The sequence below is a fragment of the Silene latifolia genome, chromosome 1 (assembly GCF_048544455.1).
Source record: "Silene latifolia isolate original U9 population chromosome 1, ASM4854445v1, whole genome shotgun sequence".
Classification (NCBI taxonomy): Eukaryota; Viridiplantae; Streptophyta; class Magnoliopsida; order Caryophyllales; family Caryophyllaceae; genus Silene; species Silene latifolia.
Window position 1 is genome coordinate 6,203,380 of NC_133526.1, and position 18,326 is coordinate 6,221,705.

An 18,326-nucleotide genomic window follows, 5' to 3' on the forward strand; every position below is an offset into this window, starting at 1 on the left:
GCAAGAAAATAAGCTGGTTTGATTGTCATAGATGCTTCTTACGAGAGGGAAATCCACATAGGAAGAACAAGAAAGCTTTCACAAAAGGTAAAGAGGTGCTTGATGCCCCTCCGAAACGAGTGCCTGGGGATGAGATATGGAAGACGGTATGTGATTTACCATCCCCTATTGATGGTACCGAGGAAGAATTTAAAGAATTGAAAAAGCAGAAAAACGGTTGGTTTAAAAGAAGCATTCTTTGGGACCTTCCTTATTGGAAGAGAATGTTGATAAGACATAATTTGGATGTAATGCACATAGAAAAGAATTTCTTTGAGCAACTAATTGACATGATCATGGATGTAGAAGGTGAAAAATGTGATAGCATTGCTTCTAGAAAAGATTTGCAGAAATTTTGTCATCGTCCCAAATTACACATTCGCGGCGACGGGTCTAAGCCAACATCCATTTTCACTCTCGACAAAGCTAAGAGAAAAGTATTGTGTGAGTGGTTACAAAATTTGAAGTTTCCTGATGGGTATGCATCAGATTTTAGTCGATGTGTTGATCTTAAGAAGCTGAAGTTGCAAGGCTTGAAAAGTCATGATTGTCATGTATTCATGGAGCGATTATTACCCGTTGCTTTGAAACACCTCGTGCCAACAAACGTTTGGAATGCAGTTGTTGAGATTAGTCAATTCTTCCGAGATTTATGTGCCTCTTCAATATGTGTTGATGACATGATTCGTCTGGAAGAGCAAATACCACAGATATTGTGTAAGCTTGAAATGATCTTTCCTCCTGCATTTTTAACTCCATGGAGCATCTACCGGTTCATTTGCCATATGAAGCCAAAGTTGGGGACCCGTCAATATAGGTGGATGTATCCATTTGAAAGGTAATTAAGATAATCTAGCTACTTTTAAATTAAAATTAATAATAATAACTAATCTATTTATTATATGTTAACTTTATTATTAATAAAACTCATCATTAACTTTTATAGGTTTCTTAATCATTTGAAGAAAAAATTGGTAATAAAGCTAGGGTGGAAGGTTCTATATGCAATGCTTATTTAACGGAAGAGATTGCAAACTTTTGTTCTCTTTACTTTGAAAAACATATAGAAACCAAAGCAAAAAACTTGAATGTTGAGAAACCGGATGAAGTAGACGGAAGTTTACCCGAATTTTTTCAAACTCAAGATGATGAAGGGTGTTCATCAAAGGGGCAAACACGATATTTGGATGATAAAGAGTATAATCGTGCCCACCTTTACGTGCTATCTAATTGTGACCTCTTGGAGCCATACGAAACACAGTTTGTTAATGATTTCATTCTGAGGAATCCTAATATAAGTAAGGATGATGTTTGGGACAAACATGAGGACCAATTTCCATCATGGTTTCAAAAACATGTAATTGAGTTGAATATTCAAGATGAGTTGATAAGAAGTTTGGCTTTTGGTCCTTTAAAAATGGTACGAACGTGGAATCGATACTCGGTTAATGGGTTTAATTTTCAAACATTCAACCACGGTAAAGGTAAGGCTAGGTGCAATTGGGGGTTACTATTTCTTCTCTTGATGACAACGAATACTATGGTATAGTTGAAGATATCTTTGAAATTAGTTATAGTGGACGTGACCGAGCTTATAAAACTGTCTTATTCAAGGTTGACTGGAAGGATAATTACAGTGGTTTGGAATGAGAGTACATGAACAATACAAGCTTGTAGAAGTGAATCGTACTAGAACATACTCTAAGTATGATCCATTTATACTTGCACATCAGGCTCATCAAGTGTATTTTGCTACTTATCCAAGCACAACAAATGATAGAAATCAAAATGCGTGGTGTGCAATCTTTAAGACAAAGGCACGGTCACAAGTTGATACAACTTTTTTCCAAGAAGAAAACGTTTCAAATGAAACGCTTTTGTCTCCACCCGATGAAATCAACTATGAACATGAGAATAAAGATGGTGAAGACATGGAAGAGGAAGAATTTTATGATGTGGAAGAGAGACTGCCGGGGGAGGATGAGGCGGAGGAGGAGGAGGAGAGAAGGGAAGAAGAGGAGGAGAGGAGGGGGGTGTGGGTAAATATCCGTATACTACCCCTTAAATTGCAGGACTATAACGTAAAATTTAACATGCAATTTATAGTCATAAAACGATAAAACAACAGAAACGATAAGTGTATAGAAATCAACCTCGGGTCCTTTTAATTGCGGCGTAAAGATCAGAAATCTAAGCAGATTCCCTCCTAATCGTTGCACCCAAGACTTGGTCCGAGATATGCCCTTGTGCTAGAACAGTGTTCTCCGATTGCCTTGCAATATAGGGAGAACTGTTGTGAGTTTTGTCGAGATGTGAGATCTCGGTTTCTACAGAGAAGAATACTCTTTCGAAACCCTAATTTTCTCTCAAAATGATGATGATTAGGTTCAACTCAAGGAGGAGGTCTCCTTTTGTTCTCCTATTCGGCCGAGAACCGTGACCCACACAGGGAAGTGGGCTTCCACTTCCTCTTGGTTTTAACTCGAGGTCCGGTTCGTTAATTACTAAAATGTATATGATGCGGTCTGATTATAAACTGTTATCGGTTATCGGAAATTAAGGCATCGGCTAATAATACGGGTTAGCTGAATTATTAATACGTGTCCGACAAAACAGTATTTTATAATTTATTTTAATATACATTTAATTAAATATAAATCATGTATATTTAATTTTACGAATTAACTGGTTAATTCGCCTTAGCCCATGATATTTAATCCGTATTAAATATAATATCTCAACATCACGTATTTGACTAATTACTAGTCAAATAACTCGGACTAACTGGTTAGTCAATTTTGGCATCTACATGACAGTATTTTCATACCGTCACATCTCTCGAACGTGTCCTATAGGTGTGACTTTTAGGGACCAGTTGATCACCGCCATCTGTATGACAATAACGTCAAACTTATCTAGCAAGCCAACCGTTATTGATAAACGTGGATCAACTGATAATAATACCAAAGTATGCCCTTTGATCCTTTTAGAGGTTTATAAGTCCTTGCACTAACTGTTAAGGACACCAACCCCAACAAGCTCCCACTTGTCCGTACAAGTGTATGTGCAATGACGTTATCCGCACTAACTGGAGGACACAAGCTCCAACAAACTCCCACTTGTCCGAACAAGTGTAGGTGCGATAACCGATTCTCATATTCATTTAAAATCTCTCCCACTCAATGTAAAACAATTTGCAGATCCGGATCCACAAAGGTCGTATTTTACAATCGATCTGTATCTAGAGTGGTTTCCCCGACTAGAGAGTAACTTAACTGATAAAACGAATCCGTATCCGAGCATGGCCATGCATTTCAGTTACAGCTCCTCGAGTGGCCCTGAGAAATATCGAGTACCTGATAAAGGCTGAATATTTCCTTCAACTCGACTCCTTCCGATCTAAGCACAGCATGAAATGACCCAGAAAAAATCTACTTGGCCCCCTGTTACGGATGACCGTGAGAAAGAAACCAAAGTCACCCAAAATCTGCCGTAGTCTCAAGAGACAGTCGATAGTCAAAGAATCGACTCTTAGGATCACCATGGAGGTCCTATCCACGACCGGGCAACGAATGTTATAAAACATTTAGGACTCCACGTCGATGTCACAATTGTGTCCTACGAAATATCCGTATAAATCGCCTCTGTGATTGGTCAGTCAACCTGTTGACTTATGGCTCGTTGAACCCACCATCAACCAACGTCACAGAATAATTGCCAGAGTTATCAGCTCATGTGGGCAATTAAGGACTAACAAGATATGATGTTTGTTCAGTTCACTTTGTGGTGTTCAAAATTGTCGTACAATTCCACATGAAAAACAAAATATATATATAAAATATCAAAACGATGATGTCGTATAGAGTACAAAGGAGAATGAATCTGATCCATAAAAGAGTACTACAACTCAGGAACACGTTTGATTCCCATGGAATTTACGTGCCCTTCATGCTTATCTTGTCGTAATGCTTTAGTGAGAGGATCTGCTATGTTATCATCTGTAGCAATCTTTTCTATCACTACTATCTTTTGCTCCACGTAATCCCGGATTAGATGAGCTTTCCGTTGTACATGTCTAGACTTGTTACTAGACTTTGGCTCCTTAGCTTGGAAGATGGCACCACTATTGTCGCAATAGATGGTGATCGGGTCATTCGAACTAGGCACTACAGAGAGTCCATGTAAGAATTGACGCATCCATATCGCTTCCTTTGTTGCTTCAGACGCGGCATAGTACTCGGACTCAGTCGTAGAATCTGCTGTAACAGTTTGTTTCGAACTCTTCCAGCTGACTGCAGCGCCATTAAGAGTAAAAACGAATCCTGACTGAGATTTCGAGTCATCACGATCCGTTTGGAAGCTAGCATCTGCGTAACCGGTTGCGCATAGCTTTTGAGAGCCTCCATAAGTCAATACCCAATCTTTAGTCCTCCGGAGGTACTTAAGAATGTTCTTGACAGCCAACCAATGTGGTTCACCTGGTTGCTGTTGGAATCGACTTGTCATACTCAATGCATATGCCACGTCCGGACGTGTGCATATCATGGCATACATGATTGATCCTATTGCCGAAGCATAAGGAATCCGTGTCATGCGCTCTTTCTCTTCCGGTGTCTCTGGTGCCTGAGACTTGCTCAAATGCACCCCTGGGGACATGGGAAGGAACCCCTTCTTGGAGTTAGTCATGCTGAATCTCTCTAGGACTTTGTCTATGTAAGACTCCTGACTGAGAGATAACATCCGTCGTGATCTATCTCGATAGATACGGATGCCAAGAATTCTTTGTGCCTCTCCCAGATCTTTCATCTGGAAATGGTTCTTCAACCATACTTTCACCGAAGTTAAGAGAGGTATGTCATTCCCAATCAGGAGTATGTCGTCAACATACAATATTAGGAAGACAATCTTGCTCCCACTCGACTTGATATATAGACATGGTTCCTCGACCGATCGTGTAAATCCATTTTCTTTTATCACTTGGTCGAAGCGATGATTCCAACTCCTTGATGCTTGCTTAAGTCCATAAATGGAACGCTTAAGCTTGCACACTTTCTTAGGATTTTTAGGATCGATGAAACCTTCGGGTTGTACCATGTACAACTCTTCCTCCAAAAAGCCGTTTAAGAAGGCGGTTTTCACATCCATTTGCCAAATTTCATAGTCATGAAAAAGCGGCGATCGCTAAGATAATCCGAATGGAACGCAAAGATAACTACGGGTGCAAAAATCTCATCGTAGTGCAAACCTGGCACTTGGGTGAAACCTTTAGCAACTAGTCGTGCTTTGTAGATATCTTGTTGACCTTCCACAGAATGCTTTATCTTGTAAAGCCATTTGCATTGAAGGGGACGAACCTTAGCAGGTAAGTCAACAAGATCCCACACGTTGTTCTCATACATGGAGTCCATCTCGGATTGCATGGCCTCAAGCCATAGCTTTGAGTCAGAACTGGTCATGGCACCTTTATAGGTTGCGGGTTCACTACTCGTTAAGAGTAGAACGTCATCTATGTCATGTTCCTCGACCATACCGATGTATCTGTCCGGAGGAATAGAGACTCTTCCCGACCTCCTAGGTTCCTCAGGAATATTCACCGCAGCCGGGATTGAAGGAATTGGTTCCTCCAATAGTTGCTCGGTATTTGGTTCTGGAATCTCCGACAGGTCGAAGGTTCTATCACTCTTTGCATTCTCGAGAAATTCCTTCTCTAAGAATGTCGCACTAGCCGCAACAAAAACGCGTTGTTCGGTTGGCGAATAAAAGTAATGACCACGTGATCCTTTAGGATAACCTATAAAGTATGTCTTGACCGATCGCGGGCCGAGCTTATCTTCGTGTCTCCACTTGACATAAGCCTCGCAGCCCCAAACCCGTATAAAGGACAAGTTAGGGACCGTTCCCTTCCATAGTTCATATGGAGTCTTGTCAACTTTTAGACGGACTTCGGTTAAGTATTAGAGCGGGCCGACATAAGAGCATAACCCCATAATGAATCCGGTAAAACCGTGTGACTCATCATGGATCGAACCATATCAAGTAGTGTTCGATTTCTCCGTTCGGATACACCGTTCACCGAGGTGTTCCAGGTGGAGTCAACCGTAGGGCAATCCCACAATCCTTTAGGTGTTGATCAAACTCGTGAGAAAGATACTCGCCACCACGATCCGAACGCAGTGTTATTATCTTTCTACCCAATAGGTTCTGCACCCTATTTTGGTATTCCTTAAATTTCTCAAAGGATTCACTTTTGTGCTTCATTAAGTAGACATAGCCATATCTACTCAAATCGTCCGTGAAAGTGATGAAATATCTATAGCCTTCTCGTGCGGTGATTGACATAGGACCACATACATCCGTGTGTATGAGCCCTAATAGGTCAGCAGCGCATTCCAACACCTTTGAAGGAAATACGAGTCATTTTACCGATGAGACATGATTCACACGTGCCAAATGATTGAAAATCAAAGGCCGAGATAGCTCCATGTTTGATGAGCTGTTTTACGCGTTTCTCATTAATGTGTCCCATACGGCAGTGCCATAGATACGTTTGATCTTTGTCACCAACCTTTAACTTTTTATTCATTACGTGTAATATTTCATTGGTCCGATCTAAAACATAAATTCCATTCATGGAAACCGCCTTGCCGTAAATCATATCGTGTAATGAGAAAATGCAAGCATTGTTTTCTATTACAAATGAAAAACCAAGTTTATCAAGCGCAGAAACAGAAATAATGTTTTTAGAAAGACTGGGTACATAATAGCAGTCATATAATGACAACTCAAATCCGCTTGGAAGCTGGATCACATATGTCCCCTTGAGATGGCAAATACTCTTGCTCCATTTCCAACACGCAGTCCACCTCACCCTTTACGAGGGGTTCGATGTTTCGGAGCCCCCGCACATGATTACACAGATGAGAACCACAACCAGTATCAAGTACCCAAGTTCCGGAACTTGCGTGGTTAATCTCAATCATATGAATAAAAGTAGAAGAGAGAGAAGACATACCAACAGTTTAACACGACCGCCTTTAAGTCCTCATGATAAACAGGACATGTGCGTCTCCAATGCCCAGTCTTGTGGCAATGATGGCATTCCATGTTATCACTCTTGCTCTTTGTCATGCCGATGAGTTACTCGACTCACCAGGACCACTCTTCCCCGAACCCGACTTCTTGAACTTCGCCTTACCTCTCGTTAGGTTTGCCGGAGCTTTGCCCTTACCTTTCCCTTTGTTTGACACAACGAGAACATCCTGTTTCGAACTCCCACCGCACTTCATGTCCTTCTCGGTCTGTACGAGGAGGGAGTGCAGTTCATGGGGAGTTTTCTTCAAATCATTCATATAGTAATTCGCTCTGAATTGCGAATAACCATCGTGGAGTGAGTGAAGAATACGGTCGATAACAATATTCTCGCTGATGTTACAGTTAAAGGTCTCCAGTTTCTCGACATTCTCAATCATGCTGAGAATGTGTGGGCTAACCGGTTGGCCCTTCTGGAGTCTCGCATCAAAGAAGCGAGTGGTATGCTCATAGGTCACGATTCTCGGTGCTTTCGAGAATTCCTTAGTGAGCGTGGTGAAAATCTTGTTTGCACCTTGGGCTATGAAGCGTTTCTGCAAATTGGGTTCCATTGCAAAAATGAGCACGTTTTTAATCGCACCCGCTTCCATGACGAAATCGTTATAAGTAGCGATCTCGTTAGCTCCAGCCGTGGGAACTGGGTGTGGCGGCATGGGCTCAAGTAGATATTTGAGCTTTCCGTCGCCAGCGGCAGATTCCGTAATCTTTTGCCTCCCGATCCGCGGTTGGATCCATCATTCTTCAGTCGAGTAGACTGATTCATCTGATTCATGAAGATCCTAAGCCAGGACTCACGGTCCAATGTGGCACTTGGCATTGGGTTATCACTTGAACCAGCCATTTGATGTTTAGCAGTTTAAAACGTGATCTACACTGAAAAAGAAAGAAAAACAAGACGAAATAAGCAACTCATCGAGGTGATTTAAGTCTATTTTAAAATTCATTTTAAACATGTAGACTCTCGCACTTGCATAATTGATCTCCCTCAAGAATGATACAAGTGATCCCAAGACTCAATTTCAGTAAATTGATAAGCCAACTGTTTAGCTAATTCTTCCGGAAGAACTCTTGGTCGATAGATTTCCGTAAATCCTATCTATAGTCCACCATAGTCACAGGATCGTACGAGTGACCATAGTGTTGAGATAAAATAGGTCAATCGGTTCCAACTTACCCGACGTAGAAGGGGTCATAGTATGCCTACCGACGAAGAAGGGACTCATTGGAGTTTGACCTATAAAGACCGTTCTCAATTTTGGTTTATACGAGGAAGATCCCATCAACAAAATTATAATTCATTTTAAGTGAACGAATAACTAGCGTCTTTCGTGAATGAATTTATTTGGATGATGGCTTAAAACGTGTGACATGAGAATGTCAATGAAAACTAACTCGTGACCTCTATATGTGTCGGTTTTCATGCAATAATTAGGTGGTTTGGTTTTTAGGCTGAATATGATGCATATTATCGTTGCGAAAAATAAATAAATGAATGCAAAAACGTAAATAAAAAGTCCTAGTGTGGCCTATCCTAGTAAAAGAACATAATACAACTTTGGAATCCACCGTTGGACCCGAAAAGCTTGTCTTGATGTTCCATCTTGATCCAAGTAGCGGGAGTGAGCATCCGGTCTCCATCTTTGGTCTTCTCAAAAATTACAATTAAAATTACAAATATAAACCTATTTACATTCTAATTAAAACTGTAATTACAAGTGAAAAATCCAAAACGGAGATACAAGATCTCAAAATACAACCAAGACCGTGTTCCATCATTACGGTAACACGTTCTACTAAGGCCACACTAAGTTACAATCGCTTGTAAAATTAAATACGTAATTAAAAGGCATTCACGGCATTCAACAAAACGATAAATAAAAATGCATCAACTAAAACAAATTCATTCGTGACATAATTCTGTAATTATGTTAAATTTATCCAAACCACCTTTTAATGATTAAAATTCTTGTGATAAAACCGCTTCTATCATTTAATTTTAATCTATTATAATCCGTCATTTTAAAAACACTTTAAAACAACTATATGGTACGTGAGTGAACCGATTCACTATTAAGCGAGTGTACTATATCCGGATAAAGTACATATTGAAGCCAAAAGAAAATTTAAATCAAAAGAAACAAATTTTCAATCTCAGAAAAGACGAAATCCCTCGATCCAGGGACATAAGTGCTCGATCGAGGGATGTGGAGCTCGATCGATCGAACTCGCAAGTTGATCGAGAGGAATGCTAATCAGAGGTGCTCGATCGACTAAACCGTGGTCGATCGAGTACCTATATCGACAACACTACTCGATCGAGTACGAGGACAACTCGATCGAGCAAGCCCAGGTTTAGAAAGGGGTCGATCGAGTACAACAAACAGGACTCGATCGAGAAAAGGTTTTTGACACGGGTCGATCGAGTACATCGTGGACTCGATCGAACAAAAACAAGCAGAAAAAACACTCGATCGATTGAAACTTTATTCGATCAAGTACAAAAATTTCAAAAATCCCAAACCCTCGTGAAAACCGATTTGAGACAAAATCAATTGCAAATATGATCAAAAACGCATTAAAACAAATTTGACAATTGACAAAAACTTGACATGTTGCTATAATCTCTGTATAAAATAACAACATGTAAAAACAACATGAAATTTGAAGCAAAACAGCCGTGTAAAACATGACACGGTTTGGTTTTCGAGACAAAACAACAACAAGAGCAACCGTGTAAACAAGACACGGTTCCCAAAGCAACCAAAAACGCAGCAAATTAAAAAAAATTTCTGCCGAGTTAAAAGGATGGCTGCCGAGACAAAATTTTTAACCAAAATACATCGTTTCAACAACGTTTTATGAAAAACACATGAAAAATTCACGTGGCCTCGCTCTGATACCACTTGTGGGTAAATATCCGTATACTACCCCTTAAATTGCAGGACTATAACGTAAAATTTAACATGCAATTTATAGTCATAAAACGATAAAACAACAGAAACGATAAGTGTATAGAAATCAACCTCGGGTCCTTTTAATTGCGGCGTAAAGATCAGAAATCTAAGCAGATTCCCTCCTAATCGTTGCACCCAAGACTTGGTCCGAGATATGCCCTTGTGCTAGAACAGTGTTCTCCGATTGCCTTGCAATATAGGGAGAACTGTTGTGAGTTTTGTCGAGATGTGAGATCTCGGTTTCTACAGAGAAGAATACTCTTTCGAAACCCTAATTTTCTCTCAAAATGATGATGATTAGGTTCAACTCAAGGAGGAGGTCTCCTTTTGTTCTCCTATTCGGCCGAGAACCGTGACCCACACAGGGAAGTGGGCTTCCACTTCCTCTTGGTTTTAACTCGAGGTCCGGTTCGTTAATTACTAAAATGTATATGACGCGTCGATTATAAAATCACATTATCGGTTATCGGAAATTAAGGCATCGGCTAATAATACGGGTTAGCTGAATTATTAATACGTGTCCGACAAAACAGTATTTTATAATTTATTTTAATATACATTTAATTAAATATAAATCATGTATATTTAATTTTACGAATTAATTAACCGTTAATTCGCCTTAGCCCATGATATTTAATCCGTATTAAATATAATATCTCAACATCACGTATTTGACTAATTACTAGTCAAATAACTCGGACTAACTGGTTAGTCAATTTTGGCATCTACATGACAGTATTTTCATACCGTCACATCTCTCGAACGTGTCCTATAGGTGTGACTTTTAGGGACCAGTTGATCACCGCCATCTGTATGACAATAACGTCAAACTTATCTAGCAAGCCAACCGTTATTGATAAACGTGGATCAACTGATAATAATACCAAAGTATGCCCTTTGATCCTTTTAGAGGTTTATAAGTCCTTGCACTAACTGTTAAGGACACCAACCCCAACAGGGGGAAGATGAGGTGAGGAGGAGAAGGGAGGAGGAGAAAAGGAGGAAGGACGAGGGGTTTGGAGATGAAGATGATTATGATGATGATGATGATGATGATGACGATGAGGAAGAGGATGAGGTTGAGGACGAGGGGTTTGAAGATGAAGATGATTAAATTGGTATAATTTTGTATTCCTCAAGAGTAAATTATTAAAATTTAGAAGTCTGTATAATTTTCATTTATCATTATTTGTGTTAATTTTTATTTGTATTATCTGCAGATGGTCGGAGCAGTCGAGGTAGGAAGCGTGGAGGCGGCTCAGGAGGAGGACAGAGTACGCGTCCGGAGCATGAGGAGGAGTTTGTGCGGAGAGATCCGATGCGATGCAGACGGTGACGGTGAGGAGACTGACGCTACCGACGAGACACCACGGGTGCCGATACGGTACACTTTTGGATAATAAGATAATTCTTGAGCCGGCGGGATTATGGTAAGTTTTATTCTTTATTAGTCTACTATTTTGTTGTTTTTTTTTTTTTTTTTTTAAATAATAATTGTTTGTAATTTTACATGTTCAAAATAAATGCAGGTTTATGGACGATTCCGTGGTACGAGGTGTCACGAAAAGCACGAAGACTAATTTCGTGGGTCCAATTCCTACATCGTGGACACAAGCTTCTCCCCGCACAAAGAGATGCGTGGTTCAATAACTTTCGGGTATATATTTTCCGTATTTCTTTGTTTTAATAACCAAGGTTATACTTTTATAAATACTAATATGAAATTTTGTCGCTTTTTTTTGTAGCAAGCATATGCTTGGTCACCGTCTCAAGAACGGAATGTCCGTATCAGTGCACGAGGAAGTCGGTACTCGACGATATCGGGACGTGATTTGGAAGGTAGTTAGGCGCCCAAAGGAACCAGAGCACATGAAAGGTATTTAATTAACTTGTTTTGTTATTTGTATTAATTAGTATATACTCTCTTATATTATAAATAATATCAGTAACTTATTAGTTATGATTTCATATGTGTAATTGCAGGTGACAAGTATGAAGGCTTAATAAAGCATACCAAAACTCCCGCTTTTCAGAAGAAGTCTAAGCAAGCATCCCTCAACAAAAGAGGAGGAAAGGAAGACGCCGTGAACGAGCCAACTCATTACGCGGGTTCACGATCGTTCTGGAATCGTATGTTGGGGGTAAGTTTGTCTATTATTTCACACTTTTTTTTTTTTTTTCAATACAACATGTTTATTTTATGTTAGATTTTTTGTTGATTTTCTAACATGTATGTTTTTTTTTTCATTCAGAGAGGAAAGAAGAAGTCACAGCCGATTGCGACGGTACGTGCGGAACTCGTTTACGACACGCATTCCAGGGTTGACCACAAAGGAGTTAGAACTTGGACTAAGCCAAAAGACAAGCAATTATATGTAAGTTTCCGTAACACTTAATTTTTGTTAATTTACTCTTTTTAAAATGTCGTATATAAGGTGGTTACCATATTAACTTACAACCATTTGTTTAATATTGTAGGAAGCATTTGAACAAGAAAAAGCCGCCAATCCGTAAAACTCCTGGATAATGACATATGGTTTAAGTTGGTGGATGGCTTCAAGAAAGGGAACGTGTATGGTACCGGAAGTTCAACACCGGCTTTCTATGAGAAAACGCGTAGGAGATCGACTTCAACAATTCCCAGCAACACGTATCAACCGGGAATTATTAGTCAACTTCAAGGTCAAATAAAAGAGCGTGATGAACGTGATGCCAAACGTGATGAAGAAGATGCCAAACGTGATGAAGAATTGCGCCAAATGAAGGAAAGAATGGCAATGTTTGAGACTTGGTGGCAAGGTTGTAACCCCGGACCTAGACCCAACTACGATCCAAATAATCCGCATGGTCCACAAGGGGGAGTGGAGCCGGTGTTGGCTTCCAAGTATGATGATTTTAGCATGTAAGCTTGTAAAACTTGAACACTTTAGACTTGAACATTTAGAATAGCTTAGCTTGTAAAACTTTCATTTTCAATATATGAAATGAAGTTTGAGAAATTGGGAGGTGTTGGGTTGAAATGTATGGTGTTGTGTGTTGAAATTTGGGATGTATGGTGTTGTGGAACATCGGTTTGTATGCAGGTTGTAAATAGGCTAGCAATGAAAACGAAAAAACCACCAAAACTTACAAAGAGCTTTGGCGATCGATTTGTGTTTTGCGATCGAAAGGCGATCGCCAAATTGGCGATCGATTGACAAGGTAGTCGCCAATTTGGCGACTGATTGACAAGGTAGTCGCCAATTTGGCGATCGCTTTCATCGCTAAAACACAAATTAGTCGCCAAATTTGGTCGACCAAATCGCTCGTCACCCAAAAAAGGCGACTGAAAAAGCATTTGGCGACTGCTAATCAGTCGCCAATTTGGCGACTACTTTTAATCAGTCGCCAAATTGGCGACTACCCTATCAGTCGCCATTATTGACATTTGGCGACTGATTTGTCAGTCGCCAAATTTGGCGACCGACTTTAGTCGCCAAAGCTAGAAAAGGCGACTAAGGTCCGCGACTGACCTTTGGCGACTGATTTCAGTCGCCAAATTGATTTTGGCGACTGATTTCAGTCGCCAATTTCAGTCGCCTGTTTTAATTCTTTTTGTAGTGTTTGGCGGTTCCATCCTACTGACTGTCCAAATGTGATAGGTGCGCACTTTTATGAGACTAACAAAGCACAGGTGGTTCCTCTAGACCGTGTCAAGGGTAGGACCTTGGCACACAGGTGGTGAAAGTTTTGGTTTTTAAATGTTTTGATAATTGTTATCGGAAATGCAGGCTTCAGAATATTATTTTATTCTTATTCTGGTTTTAAGTTTGATTAATTTATCTTTGTAAACTTAACATTGTTTATTATTTGCTTATAACTCAACTTTGCTGACGTTCTTATGTTTTGGATCGTTCCCCCACTGGAACCTGTACCTATTTATGTTTTGGGTACAGTTGATAGGTACAATTAAGATGTTGCATGGGTGCATACTTGATTCGGGGATTAGCACGAGCGTGGAAGGATTTTGAACAAAGAATGTCTTAATCTATTTATAATTTTATAAGACCGCTGGAATTGAATTTTATTTATTGTTTTAGATTTTGTAAGACTAAAGTCTTCCGCTGCATCGTTTTAATTATTGATAAAGTTTTGAGACATGTACTTTATTTTTCAAAGGTTGACTCTATATTTACCTTGCACTTGGCTATTTCAGCTAAGTGTGGAGTGACAGTCGTGAATTTTCCTTTTCTAGTTTATCGTTTTTGGTCGTGAAATTTTAGGGTTGTTACATTCACTACTCCAACTGTCATTATTATAACTGTCACTACTCCCACATTAATATCGTTAGTTTTATTAATCTCGTTGCTGCTACTATTACTTTTACTACAATTAATTTAATTTATAATTCTATGATGATAGTAATTAATTCCATAAGTGAAGCATGTTAATTTTAAGGAAAATCACTATATTATTGTGTTTTCTAAATTTAATTACTTTAATTTAATGTAATATCCATAAATATTCTTCATCAAGGCATCTTTATATTATACTTTTAACCGAAACTATATAATATTTACATTTAGGTCCCTTTATCAGGTCCATCACATGGTGCTATCGATTTTAAACTATATAATATATTTAATTTGTATAAATTTCTTTAATTATATTGAAGTCTCTTGATTTCTGAAATTAATATATAGTATTGGTATACACTAATATTGGTGCCCGGCTACGCCTGGGCTACATTTATTTAACATTTACTTTCAATTAAATAAAACTACTTTAAAGTTGCATAACTCATAAATTTATCTCTAATATATTTTTCTATGTCGCATCGTAAATTATGATGAAATAAAATATGAGACAAATTCACTACTCCCGCTATACATTAGCTCGTATTCTTACGCGCTCGTACTTACAGTAGCTCATATTCTTATCTTAATAGCTCATATTCTTATATTCTCGTATTTTTTTAACTTGTATTCTTTTAATAATAGCTCGTATGGTTGGTGTAGAAATTTAACTTAAAGTATTTTTAGATGCATTTTTCTTTCTTGATGATGATGTAAATTATTTCTCGTTCACCGAAATATTGTTAGATGCTTTTTTCCCCCTTGATGATGATGTCAATTGTTTCCATATCACCATTTTAGAATCGAAATTAGGAAGATGGGAGGTTTGTCGACTGTCGTTTAAGAGAGAAATTTAGAGAATACAAAGATAAGGTTTGACGATTGAAGATAAAATAGAATTAGGAAAAAAGGAGATGGGTAGATTTTTTTTACTGACCTTTAGATGGTTTGATTTACAATATATAGTCTTGTTGTATAATGCTATGTACTATACAACAAGGTGTAGGATCCTATTTGTGATTCGAATGTGTTTTCTCATTACGAAAATAATCAGATAATTAGAATTAGTAGCGGTTAGCACTAACAAAGCCTAATTCTGTCAACAAACCATCACTTGGAACGGAATTACCACTAACAATAAGGCATAATTGGAAATTCCATCAATTGTAGAATTACAAATTTTCAAATTACTCTAAATTCCAATTCTATCAACAGACCATTTAATAGATTTATGCACAAAAAAAAAACGAAATTGCCTTCAACTTTAAGCTTCATGTCAACCCTAAATGCAAACTCTATTGAAAACGAAATTATTCCATTTAGCTGGTTATTTCGTAAATTCGGCTCATTTACCTTTCCAACCATTGCAACTCGAGGATTGTTATCCACCTACTATTTTCTTATACATTTTCCTATAATAACCGGTTAAAATATATTCTCCCTCCACCCACTGATTTACCCAATCTCTCTAATATATGAGATGAGTATTTTAATGAAATGGGGTGAAAATGAATGTGTGAAGGGAGTAGTATATTTAACCCCATTAACTTACCATCCAACCCCACACAATACATATTATCTTATCAACCGATCGATTGTTAGATGTCAAAGAGAGAAGGTGGAAGAGAATGTGGGAGGAAAAAGCCACCCGAGAAGGTAGATAAACAATCCTCTTTCAAATTCTTGGGACACAAAAATCAAGTAAAAAAATAAAGGGTGATGCTCATTCATGGACGGGTTTTACTCTTTCATGGACGAAAATGACCATTTTACTCTTTTATTTCAACTCCCAAATTTACCATTTCTCTTTCACTTCATCAAATCCTGTCAAATTACTCCCTCCAACAACCACCAATACAACCACCAACCAGACAACCAACCACCACCACCGTGTAACCACCCCCTACCGCCCAGATCGGATTTTGCATGTTTGCTCACTTTCTGGCCATACCTGCCCACTGCACCACCTGACCTTCCTCTGCAAGTCCTTCTTATACACCATCACTGATATATGATTTATTTGCACCGAATTTCCCTTCTTCTTTCATGCAACCGGCTCATATCGAGTCAGTTTGGTGCGCCTTGCCTTGCATTTTATGCCCAATACCCGTACTTGTGATTATGTGTGTCCCTCTTGCAGGAATCAAGGCGGCCGTAGGAGAATTGGAGCAAGAAAGGCGATTCAATGCCTTAGCATGAAGAAAAGGGAGATAAGGAGCTGAAGTGTAGTTCTCTGCCGGCAGGGGACATCATTCTGAGGAAGAAAGGAAGAAATTAAGTTGAGAAGTGTTCTCTGCCGGCAGGCCGGTAGGCCGGTCCACCGGCAGGGAACACACGCCAACACTTAGCCATTTTTCAAGGTTGATTTCTGGGACAAAATTCATAGGACTCGCTACCGGCAGATGTGGTCGGCAGCCGGGGAACCGGCATGGAGCAGCAGCTTTTGAAGAAATGAAGAAGAAGTCAAGAAGGAGGATCCTCTGCCGGCAGGGAATTACACCAGGTCTATTTTCTCCCAGGAATTGAAGATGTCGCTGCCGGTAGCCAGGTGGCCGGCAGCCGGCTGGCCGGCACAGGATGACACAGCACGCAAAATGGGCTTTATCTCATTTCTTCCTTTAATCCAATGAAACACTATAAATAACCCCCCCCCCTAATCAATTGTAAAGAGAACCGTAGATCTAGAATAACTCTCCTAATTAGAACACAAGCCCTTAATCAAAGTTTGAATCTTTCTTCAATTAATCCTTAATCTCTTGTTATTATAATTCACAAATAATTTAGTTGGTTTCTTTACATTTCATATTTGGGTTGTAACTTGGAATTCATTGAAGATTATTCTTCCATCTATTCAAAGCTTGCAACTTTGCATTATTGTTTGGTATAATTCTCCTTTACTTTTGTTATTTGTTCATTTCTTTACATTTAATTAGCATAATTAGTAGTAATTGCAAGTATGTCTTCTCTTTGTTGTTCTATGTTGAATTCTCCATCTTTTGTGTTTGTTTACATTTCCATGAGTGAGTAGTTTTCTTCTAGGATGGAGGGAGGGTCTCACAAAGGGTCATGAGGGTAGATTGTAGCTTAGAGTGGGAACAATTCTTGAGTTAAAACTTTCAATCTTGTTATGCATGCCAACTGTTTGTGATAATGCTTTAATGAGAGTTTGAGTATTCCACTATTTATTCTTACTCGTTAAGTGAGAGCTTGATTTGTGAGTATGATTAGCATGATAAGATTGTGATTAAATTGATTAGGTGAGAACTTAGTCGGTTTGATTATAGGATTAGTCTCTTTTCGAGAGATAGAGTCTCGTCCTTGTTTTTGCTCTTGAATTTGCCATCCTTTGCTTGTCTTCCCTCACCCATGTACCCAAGTGAGTGAACCCGACATCCTAGCCTTCCCCATTGTTGTTAATCATCCATTTTAATTGTTCAATCCTTGTTCTTAGCATCTCTCTTTAGTTAATCTAATCATTCACCCTCCCCTTTTTAGTAGAACTAAACTAGTAGTTGAGTAATTGATCCTAGTGCCAAATATCCGTCTCTTGGGTTCGACCCTTGCATACACAACGATTCCTTGTGCACTTGCAAGGTAAAAGAAAATAAACATCAACCACCCTCCATCACCCTGCACTCTCGTTCTCTTGTCGGCCAGACTTGGCCACCACCTACCACTAGCAACGTCGAACTCTGACCCCTCCCTTACCCTCCTCCTGTCGCACCCACCCTAGCCATCTGAACCACCACATCTAAACCCTAATTGAAAAATTAGGGTAATTGGATTTGTAACTAGTTCATTTTGGTACAACTACTTGATGTATTATTGACGAAATTACTTGTTTAATGTATGAATTAAGTGAATAATTGATGAATTTGGTATGATTTTGATTAACTTGTCAAATAATAGA

General features: G+C 39.0%; 1 long non-coding RNA gene across 1 annotated transcript; it reads left to right on the plus strand.

Annotated features, from left to right (window-relative positions):
* Nucleotides 1-11,878: 11,878 nt before the first annotated feature.
* On the plus strand, nt 11,879-12,370 carry LOC141647464 (uncharacterized). The gene is made up of 3 exons (XR_012545749.1): nt 11,879-11,958; nt 12,066-12,223; nt 12,335-12,370. It is a non-coding gene; the product is annotated as an uncharacterized LOC141647464 (long non-coding RNA).
* Nucleotides 12,371-18,326: the final 5,956 nt, after the last annotated feature.